Raw genomic sequence first — 16,893 nt, 5'->3', positions numbered from 1 at the left:
TTGGCACATGTGTGCTGCTTCATATTTTGAAGGAGATAATTTAATTTGCCTGAAATTTAACTCTGCTGTGTTTTATTTAAATATTCCCGGAAATTTCTGATCAAAGGGTATATCATAGCAGAACCAGCTAAATTCGCATATGAACCGGTTAAAACTAAGATTAATGCATAGTAAAAAAAACAACAGCAATAACTTAAAGTATTTATAATAACAAAAACAACAAATATTGCGAAATGATAACGATTAATAGTCGACAATAATTGTTGCTGCAATTGCTTTTGCTTCTCGCTGTCGTTGACATTGCGACGTTCATATACGCATGTGTATAATATATAGTACGTACGCACTCGTATATGAGTATGTGCAAATATAAGATTCGCATTGCAAGGGTGTATTGTTCAGCTGTTGAAAAAGGAGAGTTGTTGTTTTTATTGTCAATATCGTAGCCATTCGATGCATTTAGTGTAGTGCTGTGCAAGTACTTGCTCGCGGGCAACAATTTTTCGCAATCGTACTTTTGAAGAGCCGACGATTGTTACTCGGCAACAGATGACAACGTGCGTTATTTTTCTTGTTGTTTTTCAGCATATTACTCCCTCGTGAGTTTAAATTTCGTTTACATCATTCGGAAATTACACAGCAAATGCACTTGACAATAAAAGTGCAATGCTTGCGGTAACTCCCCCATCATATTTTTATTGAAGTGCTTATATGTGTTGGTTTATTTGATTTTATGCTGTTTAATTTCCCCGTCTCATATACCACAGTAAAAACATCTCTCTGATAAGAATAATGCCGTTATACTGCCTTGCAAATTGATGCTTAGGTATATATGTAAGCACGCTTAAGTGTTTACGTGAGTAGTGAGAAAATGGATCTGTACTAGTTTCGTGTTTTTTATTTGGATAAAAAATCCTATTCAGTTGCTCAAAGTGTCCGTGCAAAATTTGGTCCCGATGGTACAAGTAGTATAATTCGGCTTGGATGTATGACATTTCCTTTTTAAGATTATATGACAATAATGGAGTGTCTTTTACATAAAATTAGTAAATTACTAATTCAAACTTCCATAGTATTTTCAAGTCGTACTTCTCTGCGGACGCTTCACAGTAAGAGTAAACAAATTTATTAAAGTAAAAATGTGTTAACTTCATCATTCACAGATCATATCGCAGTTACATATCGAAGACATCAGAAATCCGGCAAAATCATTTAAGCCTTGTAAAGGAGTGGCTGGAGCACGAGCGTATTAAGGTGAAAGAACAATAGGAATGAATTGTAGAGTTTAATAAGGGCTAGCTGTTATTTTTGGAATCAAAGAAACTTATAGACAATGAGATTTACAGCTTATAGTATCAGAGGGATGGACGAAAATTAGTTTTGAAGCATAAAAAGTGGGGGTGTGGGGTTTGTCCGATCTCATTAATATTTATGACAAATTTAAGTGATGCACAGAGCAAAACGTATGCTAGGTTGCTTGTGTAAGACCTACATTTGAATTCCATCCCCAAACAACTTAGTTTAAACCACTGAGATCTTTTTGCACATTTCCCAGGTCTTCAAAGAAATAATCGCCAAGATATTTGGCAAGGCTTCTTTGAAGTGCAGGACTTTCACAGAGGAGGTGTTGCACCGATTCAATTTCTTCTTCATCTCCAGAGCTCCTGAGGAAGTCACCCATTCTACTGGTTAGGGTGCCAATAGCGCAGTGATCCGTTATAACACCTGTAAGGGCGCTGGTAATTGATCTGTTGAATCCAAGCAGACATTTTGTCATGTTAAGATTCAGTTTTGGCCAGATCGCTTTGAAGACCCTGCAGTTAGTAGTCAGAGACTACTTTTTATTGGTTCTCGCGGTTAAGCTCAGATCAATCGCAGTGTATAATTCGTTGCTTATGTTCTCAACTACCCGCTGAAGGTCAAGCTCGGAGCCTTTCCTTGCACATTAATCCGCCCTTTCATTTCCCTTCACACCAGAGTGGCCGGGAACCCTACAAAGTGTGGTGTTGTATTGTTGGATGAGCGAGAGGGACTTCCTGCATTCTTTAACACACCTTGAATTGATGCGCTTGAGGGCAGAGCCTTGATCGCTGCTGGATTACCTATCAACAAAAATGGTTAGGATTGCTGGAGGTAAGTCCATCAGTCTTATCGTTTTTGTTGCTTTGTCTATAGCGTAGATCTCAGCTTGGAAAACGCTATACAAATATGGGAGTCTAAAGGATCAATAAAGATAATTGTGCCGAGTACACTCCCGATCCAGTGTCATTCTCCATCTTTGAACCGTTAGTATAAATATGGCGCCCACTATCAACAGATTTGACTTTGTCGGGCACTCGTATTTTATAGTCTTTGTTCAGATCTATTTTGAGAACTAGATAGATAGACGCATCAAAAACAATCTTGTAACTGTTCCACAGTTAGTAGAACTGATGCATGACCGTGCGAATCTTTTAGCATGTCTGCTGTTTTAATCCTAGAATCAGATTTGGGTGCTATCCATTTAACACATATATCAATGGGTGGAATATGTAGAATTCCTTCCAGTGTCGTCTGAGGCGTCGATCGGAGCGCAAGTGTTATTCCTACAAAGGCTAATTTTTATGAAATTCTTTAGATAGGAACGAAATCTCCATAATTCAAAATGGGTCCGATGATCGTATTGTATAGCCATTGGTTGCTATACCTACGGTTTCAGGCAGCATTTTTTGCCAAATGACCTCTTACAGATAAAGTAGGACTCCACCTAAAGACGGTAACTGAAAACTCGGTATCTTATATCTTCTAGGGTACAGAACTAGTTCGGTTTTGGCTACTACGTATGCTAAGCTTGGACTAGTTTTATTAAGTCGTTATCGAGTACACACATTTACCCAAAATTATGCTTGAGTCGTAATTCTTCGAGTATTTGTGAGCTATGAACGGTGATTGATTTGCGGTTGCGTTAGCCGCTTTATGCTGCTGATGAAGTTCATCAGATTTTTTATATCAAGACCTGCTATGCCAGCAGGCGCAGAAAAGAAGTGAGAACCAAGTTGCGTAAATCTTAGCCCCGCGAGAGCGGGGGAGCTAAGGAGCAGGTGCTGAGATGATTTCACCTCATGAGGATGCCCACAAAATTAGAGGGCTGAGATGTTGTCATCCTCAGATAATCCCGCGAACCCCTCCGAGCGCAGATTGTCAAGGGGATCCCGATCCTCTCATTTCGCGGGCACACTGCCTGACAGGTCCCTTGCCTGGTCAGCTCGTCGGCTTCGCAGTTTCCAGCAATGCCACTATGACCAGGTACCCAGATTATCCTTATGTCGAAAAATTATCATGCTATCGAAAGTGAGACCAGGTATCTACCACATTTAACATTACATTAAGCGCTAGAGTAGGTGTAGTTTGAAGCGCCCCACTGATTCCAATGAGTGCAGACCTTTGAACTCTCTCCAGCTTTTTAACTGATGCCATCCTCTACAGTAAGTTCCACCAGACAACGACTCCATATTGGCTTTATTATGGTATTATAGAACCAAAATACAACTCTAGCCGAAAGGCCCCATCTTTTGCCAATTGCGCCCTTGCATCCATACAAGGCGATACTACTAGATACTTCACCTTGTCAGAAAGCACCAACGGAGCGCCCCCTATTGAGGGGAGTTGAGCTCTGGGTATTTAATATTTCCTCGTGAAGAGGATAAGCTCCGTCTTAAGGGGATCCACCGGAAAGCCGCAGTCCGCTGCCCATCGAACAACTACGTTCAGATATCCCTGCATCAAATCGTACAGAGTATCTACAAACTTTTCTCTAACAATTATTGTCACGTCATCCGCATAGGCAATCACCCTACAGCCGCTCCTCACCAGTTCCTCCAGCAAGTCATTAATAACAATAATCTAGAGAAATGGTGAGAGAGATGCGGTCCCACTCTGCCACGGCCGTTCTGTCGCTAAGCATTCTGTAGATAAATCTTTAAAGGTCGGCTCCAACCCCCAGACTTAGTGATTGACTACCCAGAGATTTAGTGACTGAAATCCTTAAATATTCAACAGAAATATTCAAAAATAACGGAGAAAAATATCTCAAAAAAGTTTAAAAAGAAAAATATCTCAATTAAATTCAATTGTCTCAAAATGTTTTCCACGGAGCGGCAACTTGAGCTTGGGAAACAGGAAAAAGTCACATGGAGCCATATCAGGCGAATACGGTGCTTGCGGAACGATATTAACATTATTTTTGTTCAAATAATCGCGAACAAGACGTGATGTGTGAGCTGGTGCATTATCGTGATGCAAGAACCATGACTTGTTGTCCCACAATTCCTTCCTTTTAAGACGAATGTTCTCGCGCAAACGCTTTAAAACGTCTAAATAATATTCAGCGTTAACCGATTTTGCGATTTGTGCGATTTTCAAGCACAATTTCCTTTACTTTTCCGATGTTTTCGTCGTTTACTGATGTTGCTGGACGACGTTCATGAGGCAAGTTTTCAACCGATGTACGGCCCTCTTTGAACGATTTGTATCACTGGAAAACACGTGCACGCGATAGAGCAGAGTCCCCATAGGTTGTCTGCAACATTTTTAAGGCGTCTGAAGCCGAAATTTTGTTGGAATAACAAAATTTCAAACAAATTCTTTGTTCAACTTGAATTTCCATCGTTAAATTCGAAGAACACAATCGAGCTTGACATGTTTACAGTAGCACAGAAAACAAGCTATGTGACATATCACGCTGAAATTTGCCATGTAAGCTTATAACAGTCCTACCAAAAACAAAAAATTTATTTTTGCCATATGTCATCCGCGGACCGTTTTATTGATAACGTCTCGTTCATATTTGAGCAGAAGGTATGTATGCACGTATGTGTAGTATATATTTTCTTTCCTTTTTAATAAGCTCTAACTCGTTGAATCAGCATAATATTGAGAACGCAAATCTCACTATTGTTTATCTGCTTCAATTGAATTAAATGAATTAGTCATGACATGGGCACGCTTCACATACTCGTACATGCGTTTTGCACTTTGTCTATATTTTAAACAGGAAATACATTGCATACATACACTCTAAAAATGCTGGTGTGTCAGTTGAAGAAATTAATATGCATTTTATTTGTGCATTTTAGCATTACGCAGTAGCTATGACAAACTTCCATTCGCTTCCGCCGACTTCGCCTAGAAACTAGAATTGTTCCCTTCTTAAACTAGGACTTCAGCAAATTAGTCAAGTAACAAGTACTAACGACTACCATTTGTAAGTGCGCAGGTTCGAATCTCCGAGCATGCAAGATCAAATGATAGAAAAATCATCTGCCGTTTGGAGTCGGCTTAAAACTGTAGGCCGCTCCCTTTGTGGAACAACATCAAGACGCACACCACAAATATACAAAGAACTCTTAAAGGATGTATACGTATGCGTATATGTATAATAGTGAGTGTGCTTCATGAAGCGCAAAAAGTTGAGAGTACTTGCTGGGCCTAGCCTGCTAAGCATTTCAAGAATTATATAAGCATTGGTGCCTGATTGGGGCACTGGTAACTGTGCAGCTATGAGGGAAATCATTGGATAGGAAAACCAACTCGCTCAGAAATCTGTTGCATACTTTAGCTGTGTATTTTCGAGGGGTTGCCGTTTGATTGTATAGGCTTAAAAGCAACTTAGTTGTCAGGAAGTTAAAAGCCAAAGAGCGACTTTTTTTATTTCTTATTCTTCTTAATTTGAGGTAGATGAAGGCTTGGGTTTAGCGAGAGATGATTAGAATGAAGCTTCCTACCCACCATGGTGTTTAATATAAAGCTATCTGTGAAATAGTTGTTGATCTTGAATGCAGCTCGTTTATTTATTCTCACTTGTTCCTCTCTGGGATTCTTGTGGTGCGAAAATTTTGTTGCACAGACTGTAGGAATAGCGCACTCTAAACTTATGTGTAGAATACTCGATTAAAATTGCTTTAGAGGGAAAAAGTTATGAGTAACATGTCGGACAAACGATATCTGTGGAGAGCGCAGAATTCATTAATTGAGTTTCATAGATTTCCTTTTCACATGAATTTTGACCGATCATTGGATGGACACTTGTGTCGATGTTTTTTTAATCGGAGAAAACTACCAACCAACTCATTCGAAGGGTGGGTCCGAATCGCTTTGTAAGGTCTGTACTATTCTAAGATACCATTACACACTAGTCTAAATGCTGAATATGATGGAATTTAACGACCCCTACCTTGGTTGGCAAAAAACAGTTATTTTTCGAAATTTCCTTGCCAAAATTTTGTAGGCTCAGGGGAAAATTTTTCTTTTAATGTAAGGTGGTACGGTCTAATGCACCATACAAAATATATACACATGTACTTATACTTATGGAATTTTCCGCTCTCACCCAAAAACTTAAAATAAATCTAAGCGTATATTGTCTTTTTTTACCTGCTTAATTTGATATATAGTTTTGTTCTCTTTTAGCTTAAAATTTAAATACCGAATACGTTTTACAATTCTTTTCTTCAAAGTTACATTCGAATAGTATAAGAAATTATGTAAACCATTTCGACTTGTAGTTAAATTAAATTCTATATTTTAAAAGAAATAACTGAATTGTATTAGAGACATACTAGAGATGGGCACTGTTTCCAAGAAATCGGTTGTCGATTAACGACGGTTTTTATTCAGGTTTGAAAAACTGGATTAACAACCTGATCTTTTTGGCTTACCGAACAACAACGAGACGTAAAAACACTCAAAACTAGAAAAATTATAGATATCGATAAAATTTATTTTTTCTTTCTAGAAATATCTATTATATATACGAGGGTCGTTTGAAAAGTCCGTGCAAAAATATAAACTACTTAATTGTTTGGGGTAAACCGGTTTTTATTTTTCCTCATACACTTCGTCCAACACTCTAGTCCGTTGGTTAACAAGTAGTAGTCCGAGAGAGCCAAGTTTGGAGAATAGGGGTGATGAAAAACGAGTTGTTTCCTTATTTCCATTAATTTTGTGACCACAATTGCTGAGGCTTCAGCTGGTGCGTTGTTATGATAGTGTCCAAATAGTGTGGTAGTTGTTTTTGTTGCTTTAGTTGTTGTTTTTCCAAAGAATTTCAAGTTTTTTTATTAATTCCCATTAAATTCTATGAATAAATATGAATCAGTACAGAAAATAAGTCAAAGATGAATAAAGAGTGCTATTTTTTGCAAATGAAGTCGAAAAATTAAATTTATTTTCTATGTCAAAAGTCACTCTTGACAAACTGTATGTATACTTGCCCATGTGCACCGTAGTTGCAAAATGTTGACAACATTTGAGCATTTCAAAATGTTTTCCTCTGTCACGACCCAGACAAAAGGAAGCGTGGGAAATTTAGAAACCTGTATACCGTCTTCCTTGATATCGTATTTTTTTAGCTTTTCATTATTTTATAAAACTTAAATTTCCGATCAGATTCTTTCAAGGGCAAGGGGGTATCGGAAACAATATAATTACGATATTCAATCAGTGAGCTAGATTTCCATGAAGATGCCAAAATACCAGCAAAAGTCAAACTGATAGCATGGCTGCTAATGTATTTTTTTATAATAAAACCGGGTTGGGTTCCGCTCGAACTTAGTTTTGCCTTTACCTGCTTTATATACTTGTAAATTTATTTTTATATTTGAAAAAATGTTTTTTATTTTTTTATATCATTTTGCAATTCAAACGACCATCTATCCTGGCATATCTGCTATCTGCATATGTAACTTGTTCACCATCGCTAAACTGGTTGCAATGTGGGGAACCCAGAGCGATCAATACATGCACATGTGAAACAGTTAAATCGTGTCGGAAACTGGTTGACTGTTAAACCGATTTTATACACATATGCATGAATACATACACATGTACATATTTACAAACTTGAAGCCAAGTTTCAAGCCAACATACTTGCGTTTGTATCTTTTTACAGCTGTCACAGTAAATTTGCACTTACATACTCGTCGACATACGCACACATGCATACCTCGGTGGGTTCTCTTTGCTTAGCAAGACTGGTATAATTTTTGTCTATTTGTTGTTGTACGCAAACCAGCTGTTTTGCGTTCGGTATTTATTTATATAGAATTTTATAGTACAATCTTGTATCACTGTGCTCGGTGCAAAATAAACAATAAATTACTTTTTCTCTTCGCTCTCCCTCTCACTCGCTTCGCTCAGCATATTTGTTTATTAACACGTTGAAGGCCATGGGAGTCATCGGTGACCAGCACTAAGTTTTTTTGTAGTAAAGTGGGGGTCAAGAAAAACATAATTTGACTAAAATTAAAAGTTTTACAATTTTCAATTTTATTTACGTTTTTGCAAAAATATTTTTTTTAAATATAAGAAATTTGTGTATACATTTCATATCCACATCATATGTTTTGCATACTAGCGAATTCATGTTGGTGCTACGGGCAACCCATGTAAAATCGGCGTGGCATTCAACGTGTTAAGCTGCTATCATTTAGCTCTACAAGCAGAGACACTCACAACAAATTGACTGGCTGCTGTGGCTGCCACTGGGCCCATTGCCATTACAAAAGGTATTGCTGTTACTAACCGCCCTCTTTTCTTCAGCATTCCTACCAGCGCATTGGTGATAGTCAGCCTGTTTTTTCTCGCCACTCAATATGTTGCTGCCGGATCTTTGACAGTTGTTCGCTTTGTGTTGCCGTTCAGTTTGTTTATGTCGTTCGATATTATTGCACGTGTCTGTTGTTTCACATTTCGTTAACCTTAGCTAAGTTTTGTTGCGTTGTTCGCATTCGCGCCGCGTTTTTTTTATTTGTGTGCTTGGCGTTGGGCGTCTCTTGAAAGTGTACGTTCTGAATTAAAAATTTTCCTTTGTTTATTGATGCGATTTTCTTTCGCAGAAGTTTTATGTTTAGTAAATTCTACATATTTTTTGACATCTAAACTTTTGCGCTCTCTTCAGTGAAAACCCATTTAACTGATTTAACACTAAAAGTAAAGAAAGAAGAAAGCGCTTTGGTTTTTGTTCATTGCTTGGGGAGATGTATAAATCCTGGAAATGGTGTGCATTTTTTGCCGATTTTTGTGTGTGTTAAAAATGAAAATGAATAGTTTTCCGGAACTACTCACACACATAAGTACTAAATGTTGGCATACGCATTTGTAGTGTATAAAAGTGTACCTGCTCTGACGTACCAACTACATACCAACTCATCTTTCTACAAATAAAATATAAAAATTAAAGCTAAATAAAAGAAATAAAATAAAATAAAATTTAAATGCAATGAAAAATAAGTCACATTATATTAAATCAAATAAAAACTTTAAAATTAATTTAAATAAAATAAAATGAAAACTTTGTGAACGTAACGTAATAATCTATTTTGTGGCGCACAATCAAAAATTGGTCAAAAAAGTCGATGGGGTACCAATCGATGCATATTGGTTCCAGTATTAATAATTTGAAGGAGCTAAGTGATTTTTTTAATCGTTCAAAAGTTATTAATAAAAATGAATTTTATAATGTTGCTCTCTTCTTTTACTAACTTAAGTACATAAATACACTCAGGCGCCAAACTTCAATTTTCTTTATACAGCGTAACATTTGAAGTATATTTACCAAAAAAAAAAAATCGGAAAATACTGGCGATAACGTTAATTTACTGCTAATAAAAATGTATATAATATTTTAGTGCCGAGTGAAAAACTAACCAAATAACGCTTGTGTAATATCCTTTACCACTTTTGTGTAATATCCTTTAACACATTTAGACTTCTGCTAGTTTATATTTTTATTTTCATTTCATTTGATCACTTTGTAGATAATACCAAAATAAAATAAACTGAATCAAAATTAACTTAAGTGGAAAAACTAAGTAAAAGAAAAATCAACTGAAATTTAAATAAATAAAATAATACAAAATTAACTTAAATGAAATTAAATAATATTAAATATAAAAAAAAGAGAGAACTCTATTTTTCAAAAAATTGTAAATGTATTGTATAAAAATAAAACAAACTAAAATAAAATAAAATATTTAGTTAGCGCGTATTTCCTTTGTTGCGCCTCGTCCGATTTGTGGACTGCGTTTTGATGCTGTTTCGCAAATGGAGCGACCTACAGTTGTATGCCGCCTTCAATCGATAGATTTTTATGCCTGCTGAGGAGCGACTACTATTAGAAAAGACCTTTTCTGTTATTTGCTCATAGTAGATTTAGTGTTCTAATACCATAAAAAAAAAAAATTGAAGGTGACACCAGGCAGCGCATGTACGTTGGTTTCAAAGTATGGAATGTTTCTAGACGTCCTTCTCATTAAAAAATCAAGATTCGATATATATTTGTCTCGACTCCCGTGCAACCTAGCGGCCTTACAACTACTTTTTTATTCTGCATACCTGTATGAGGTTATATTTCGTTTGATATAGGATTCATGAACATAGGCGTTGATTTAAATTTTGTATAGTTTTTTTTTTTAATTCGATATGAAGCAATTGGTATGAAAATCTATTTGTTATTTCATGTCTATGAACAGTTGTCAATTGTACTAAGTGTTACAACTGAAAAGTTGTGCAAAAATTTACTCATACACAGCAATAAATATGTGTACGTGTGCACGAAAAAAGGCAGGATATGGTCAGAAGTACATTCCAGGCAATCGTGCGTAGAAAATAACAGAATGTGTTTGGAATATACGGTAATATAGTACCGCAGCATTTTAACCAGTTTTGACTGCTTTTATTTATTTATTTTTTCATAACTGTTTTTTTATAAACACATACATAGTTCACTCTATGTATCTATGAACCAAAATTTCAAATTTTGTACGAAATTTATAAAAATTCGAAATATTTTCCTCAAAATTCTAAATTTTTTATCAGAATTCAAAAAAGAAATTTGGGCACGTAGCTCTATAGTCTAACACAATTCAGTAGAATAAAGTGCAAGTTAAATTCGCTCAAAACATACTTTTTTCCCAGACCCGAATGAGTAAAATTTTCTCATTATAAAAAAATCTTTGCCTTATTCTTCTCTATTATTCACTTTTATTTATATTCGTATTACATGCTTGATTTCATTTTTTAATAATCATTTCTCATTTTTTGAAAATTGTATAGGTTATTAGCTGGCGGATATAAAAATATAACAATTTTGTGAAATATTGGTAAATTATCTTCTGCACATAGTATGCAATTAGGCTTTTAAAATTTTTTTAAAATCTAAATCCCTTTCAATCTACGACAATCCCTTTCTCAATGCTAAACTTGAGCTAAACTCAAGCGAAGAGTTACTGAAGACGAACCCTCCAACTTTTCTGATGCTACTGCAAAAGCTTCCTGTATTTTATCGACTTCATTCGCAATACTTAAATTTGTATCGCAAATTTTATTAATTCTGCTTTTGTCCTCTTAAAATATTTATTATTTCAAACCGTTTTTCTTACTGAATCGGCTAAATAGCAAGGGCTATTTAGAAGTGAATTACCACCACATTTTTTAGTATTTCCCCAACCTTTGATATTTGATGTTTCCGTTAACTTTTTATTTGACTTTGCAAAAGTATTGTGCAAACAAATAGTGGTAATTCCAGTGAAACGCTGCTGAATCAATAAGACTTTCATTCAATTCGCAGCCAAAAGTTTTCAACAAGTGGAAATTAAATTACCTACATATGTACTTACATATATTATTAAAATTTAAATATTTTAGATGTTACTAGGTTTAGCAAAGTCTTATTTATGACTATTCCTGTTTCATTTATTTTTGCACTGTTTGGTTCTTTTTGGGGTCGAGGTACGTAGTAGAAGTTGCGTGCTTTACTAGGGATTTCTCTGAAAACCAGTTATTTCGTTCATACGTTTTTCATAAAATGGTATTTTGAAACAGATTTGCGTGTACATATTTACACTGGATGTCCGTTGGCAGAATTAGGAATTAAAACCTAAATTAAACCTGATAATAAAAGTTAATTTCAATAACTATTACAACAAATGTTTTGCTTAATGTTGCCATTTGTCGGCTCATGTGCACACTTCAAAATTTCAAAGGAAATGAGAAAAATCATCGACCTCGCTACACACACGCAACCGATTGTAAAAGCCGAAGGAAAGTCGTCAACTTCGCCACGCACATGCAACCGATTGCAAGTTGATAAACATTTTTGTTCGATTTTGTTTTCGATCGGCTTACCAACTGCGTCACACGCGTGTCAATCTGCTGAAATTTCACCCGATTTTTCGATTTGTTTTTCGTTTGTGGCCTGCATAAGCAAGGGGCGGAATCTGTTCTTTATTGCACAAAAAATAGTGAAAAACCGAAGGGCCGATAAAAACGTCAATGAAAATATATTCCCACCCATCAATAGTCATAAAAACGCATAAAAATGAAGATATATATATATAATTGGCGCGTACACCCTTTTTGGGTGTTTGGCCGAGCTCCTCCTCCTATTTGTGGTATGCGTCTTGATGCTGTTCCACAATTGGAGGGACCTACACTTTCAAGCCGACTCCGAACGGCAGATATTTTTATGAGGAGCTTTTTCATGGCAGAAATACACTCGGAGGTTTGCCATTGCCTGCCGAAGGGCGACCGCTATTAGCAAATTTTTTTTCTCAATTTTGGTGGTTCACCGAGATACGAACCAACGTTCTCTTAGTGAATTCCGAATGGTAATCACGCACCAACCCACTCGGCTACGGCGGCCGATTGAAGATGAGCAAACTGAAAAATGTACAGTGGCGGTTAAAATAATAGGAGCATGACATATTTCAAAGTTTTAAATATTCAAATCTGTCATGTTTACCATCTGATAGTTTACCGATAGCACCTCATCATTTTGATCAGTTTTGAAGATTTTTTTTTTTAATGTTCATTATTGTTTTGTTTTTTTATAAAATTATGTAACAAAAACTATTTAAATCAAAGTTTCAAACTTTATACAAAAATTTCACTAACTTTTCATCACATTACACAAACTTTTCAAATTTTGGTAAAAAGTTCTATAGTGTATATGCACTTTCTATGGATTAAGTAATTGTTTGTTGTTAGAAAACGGACATTATCATCAACAAAAAGATAAATAAATTTAAATCAAATTTGCAAAATATTCTACAAAACTCGATAGGACTACAAATAATCATATCCAGGTCTTTTTCGGAGAATCTGACTAAGTTTGAAATTTGGGTGGAAATTTGTTGAATCTTTTTAAATTGTGTGCACAGTTTGAAATCGATAGCCTAAGCTGGGCAATATATCGCGCTGCTATTACTTTTACCGCCGCTGTACACATAGTTATGTAAAGGGTGTTTTTTTTAGAGGTTAGGTTTTCAAGATGAAATAAAACGTATATAATTTAATGTTATGGCCAAGAATATAGCTTTATTATAAAGATAAGGGTTTGCCATTATGTTTTAAAAATGATTTCGAGCAAGTGGCCGCCGCGGCTGGCACGAATAAATTCCAGCCGAGAGGCCCAATTTTCGACCACTTTTTGCAGCAATTGGGGCCGTATGTCAGCAATAACGCGCCGAATATTCTCTTCCAAGACGTCAATCGTCTCGGGCTTATCTGCGTAGACAAGCGACTTCACATAGCCCCACAAGAAATAGTCCAGCGGTGTTATATCGCACGATCTTGGAGGCCACGCCACAGGTCCACGGCGCGAGATAATGCGCTCACCAAAAGTTTCCTTCAAGAAATCGATTGTTGCGTTGGCTGTATGGCATGTGGCGCCGTCTTGTTGGAACCAAAGGTCGTCCACATCAACATCGTCCAATTAAGGCACGAAAAAGTCATTAATCAAGGTTCTATAGCGCTCTCCATTGACTGTAACATTATGGCCGGCTTAATTTTTAAAGAAATATGGACCAATGATTCCCTCTGCCCATAGAGCACACCAAGCAGTGACTTTTTGAGGATGTAACGGCGTCTCAGCAATGGCTTGTGGATTATGTTCACTCCAAATGCGACAATTTTGCTTATTGACATACCCATTCAACCAAAAGTGAGCTTCATCGCTGAACAAAATTTTCTTGTGAAAATCGGGATCGGTGGCCATCTCGTTTTGGGCCCAAATTTGCACGATTTGCAAACGTTGTTCAGGTGTAAGTCTATTCATTATGAAATGGCAAACCAAACTGAGCATAAATCAAGTGACAGCTGTCAAAAAGACCATCTACGAAAAAAGTAGTGCCAACTTGAAAACCTAACCTCTAAAAAAAACACCCTTTATTTGGTTGTGCCACCAACTGACACACCAGTAACCATGCCTAACGATGGCAGTAATAACAGTCAGAGCAAACAAAAAAAAATAATAATAATAATACTCACATAGCGTTTGCCAGTAATAAGAGAAAAGGATTGAGTGCTCCCTGTTGCTAGTGCCCTCGGTGATGATGTGCAGGTGTGGGTGTTGTGTTTACCTCGTAAAACAGTCAAAAGATTTCCACAAATGGCCACTGAGTGTGCAATAAACAAGTTATTCCTTAGTACTTAGCCGTCCGCAGACAAATAGGCGACAACAATTCGCAATCAATGAAATATAAACAAATTCTTTTATCAACTCGCACGCGCCCAGACTAGTGGGTAAGTATAGATGGCGGTGTTGTTGACCGGCTGGGCTGATAGTGTGGCTGTATACTGGCAAAGAAAACTGTTCGGCTAGCAGCTGGTAACTAGTTATTCAATTCGTTTTTGTTGTAGGCGCGTACACGAGCTTTTGGTTGATTTTTTCTGTGTGGTGTACTTTGCATTTACCATTTATTGGCTCAGCTACATGAAGTGTGTGTGCACATGCGTGTTCATTTATCAGCAGCTATTGGTGAGCAAATGCCAACTTATACATATATATATTTGGACACATAAATTCTCAATATTAATCACTTTGCGGTATTCTTGATTGAAAGTTATTGCAATGCCAGATTTTTTTTATTTTTAAGTAGTTTAATTACTTTTCTTATCGAGGAAGCCAATAAATGTGCGAAAGTAAATTAGAAATTAAACAACTAAAGCGTGGAGTCGACAAATCTGATCATTATTTGCCATGTTCTTAACCCTGTGATTCTCGTTACTTGGTAAAAAATGTGTGAACATAGTCAACATAAATTTTTGTATATTTTTTTTATGTCTACAGAAACCAAGGATCTGAGCCTTACCAACGTTGCGGACTTTATGTCCACAATCTCTATTTGTTTGTAGGTATTTTCTATTTTGGTAACAAGAACAAGTTGCAAGGAGCCAAGTCCGGTAAGCACGGCGGCGCAGGCAAGATTACAGTGTTATTTAAAAGAAAAAAATTTTTTACTATTTTCACCTTCTTTTTGAAACATACCTCGTATGTTATGCAGATATTGTGAAATCGGTGCTTTAAAAGTCTATAAAGTACGAATAGACAGATAACCATAAAGAAATATGATCATCGGATAAATTTCAGTATTTGTATACAAAGATTGCTATTTAAATTTTGATCGTCTTTTAGTAATTTTTTGGGCAAAATTAACTGTTTAAAGACCACTAAACAACACAAATAGCATTAAGATGAAAAAACGTTCGGTTTTTGACTATCATTAGAAATTTGAAACTTTTCGATGACGATGTCGTGATATGACGTATTCACATTTCTTTTGTCATATGCCAATTTAAGTAGCAACCATTGTAAACATGCTTTTAATACTATCGAGGGCTGTTGCAGAAAATATAGGGCATGATTTCGCTTGATAAGATTCCTTCTGTTTTCAAGCCTTTACTTTCATGATTTTATTAATATTTTTTTTAAGTCATACAAAATCCAAAGTGTTTGCACTCCATCGATTGCACCTGTATGTAGTTTTTTTTTCTTTCATACAACCATTACCCTGTCTTGGGCAAGCATGCTCTTTTATCATAAGAGCTGTGGCACATTTACTCTACATAATTATATGTATATTTTTATAAAAAATGGTTAAGTAAGATAACATCTGTTTAAATTCGAATTTGTCTGGTACCTTGCCTACACATTTTATATTTATTTATTTTGCAATTTATCAAAAACTCGTCGTTCATCGTGAGTTCCTCGTCCGCTGGCTTTGTCTTCACACCTTCTTTATTTCTTCTCTTCTTTTCAGTTATCACTTCACAGTAATGCAACTCCTAAATGCCTATCATTTATGTACATAAAATCTTTCGCAAATAATTCATTTTCGCTCGTTTAAAATCTACTTGACCTCATTTTCAAGGTGTTGGAAATTTCATTATTGTAAAGTGCATATTATCTTACATAATACGAGTCATAAAATGTGTTGTACTAAACTGACTGATTTGATTAATTTTGAACTAAAACATTTACATCTAAGATATCTCTAGGTGCATTGTCTCACTTGCGTTGTTTCCATATTTAAAACATTCAATATTTTTTTATGGATGTACATATATGGATGATGTGTATTTATAAATAATATTTGACGTTAAAGTAGGGGTGTGTTTTTTATACAAAATAAGAAATCTGCTCTATCTCCAACTATAGGAGACAGGCTTTGACGCCATTGAATATGCTGACCATTTTACGGTCATTGTGCCAGCGAATTTGGAAGTACAATTTCCTACATCATGAATCAAGCGCTGATTCTCATTTCAGACAGGTGTCGTGCTAGCAAGACAATCATCGTTCCTTTTACAAACAAATTAAAGTTAAACCTTGGTACAATAATTGTAGAAAAAACTACTATAAGTTGCTCCAACGAAGTCAAATATTTAGTTGTTTCGAGGTAACAAAGCGGCGATAGAAAAAGCCAATAGAGCCATGTGAGACTGCCGAAGTCTTTATGGCAGAACACGGGATCTACTCTGAAATGATTCATTGAGTGTATATTATGATGATTTTATCGTTTCTTATCTATGTCTCCCTTGTTTGGTGGCTAATGGGCAAACAAGTAACTACTAAAC

At 35.9% G+C, this 16,893-nt stretch overlaps 1 protein-coding gene across 4 annotated transcripts in view; it reads left to right on the top strand.

Moving 5' to 3' along the window:
- LOC128871821 (organic cation transporter protein) overlaps nt 1–16,893 on the top strand; it is a 65,556-nt gene that overhangs the window by 25,363 nt on the left and 23,300 nt on the right. Inside the window, exon 1 of one of the 4 annotated variants that reach the window (XM_054113912.1) lies at nt 8,406–8,818. The exons of the other annotated variants lie outside the window; for them this stretch is intronic. The gene's annotated coding sequence lies outside the window, so the exon portion shown is untranslated. Of the gene's footprint in view, nt 1–8,405; nt 8,819–16,893 lie in introns of those variants that run through there. 4 annotated transcript variants of the gene reach the window in all.

This window comes from Anastrepha ludens, chromosome 2, assembly GCF_028408465.1.
Source record: "Anastrepha ludens isolate Willacy chromosome 2, idAnaLude1.1, whole genome shotgun sequence".
In the NCBI taxonomy this organism is placed as follows: Eukaryota; Metazoa; Arthropoda; class Insecta; order Diptera; family Tephritidae; genus Anastrepha; species Anastrepha ludens.
Note: the sequence above shows the minus strand (reverse complement) of the source record. Positions and strands in the feature narration are given on the sequence as shown.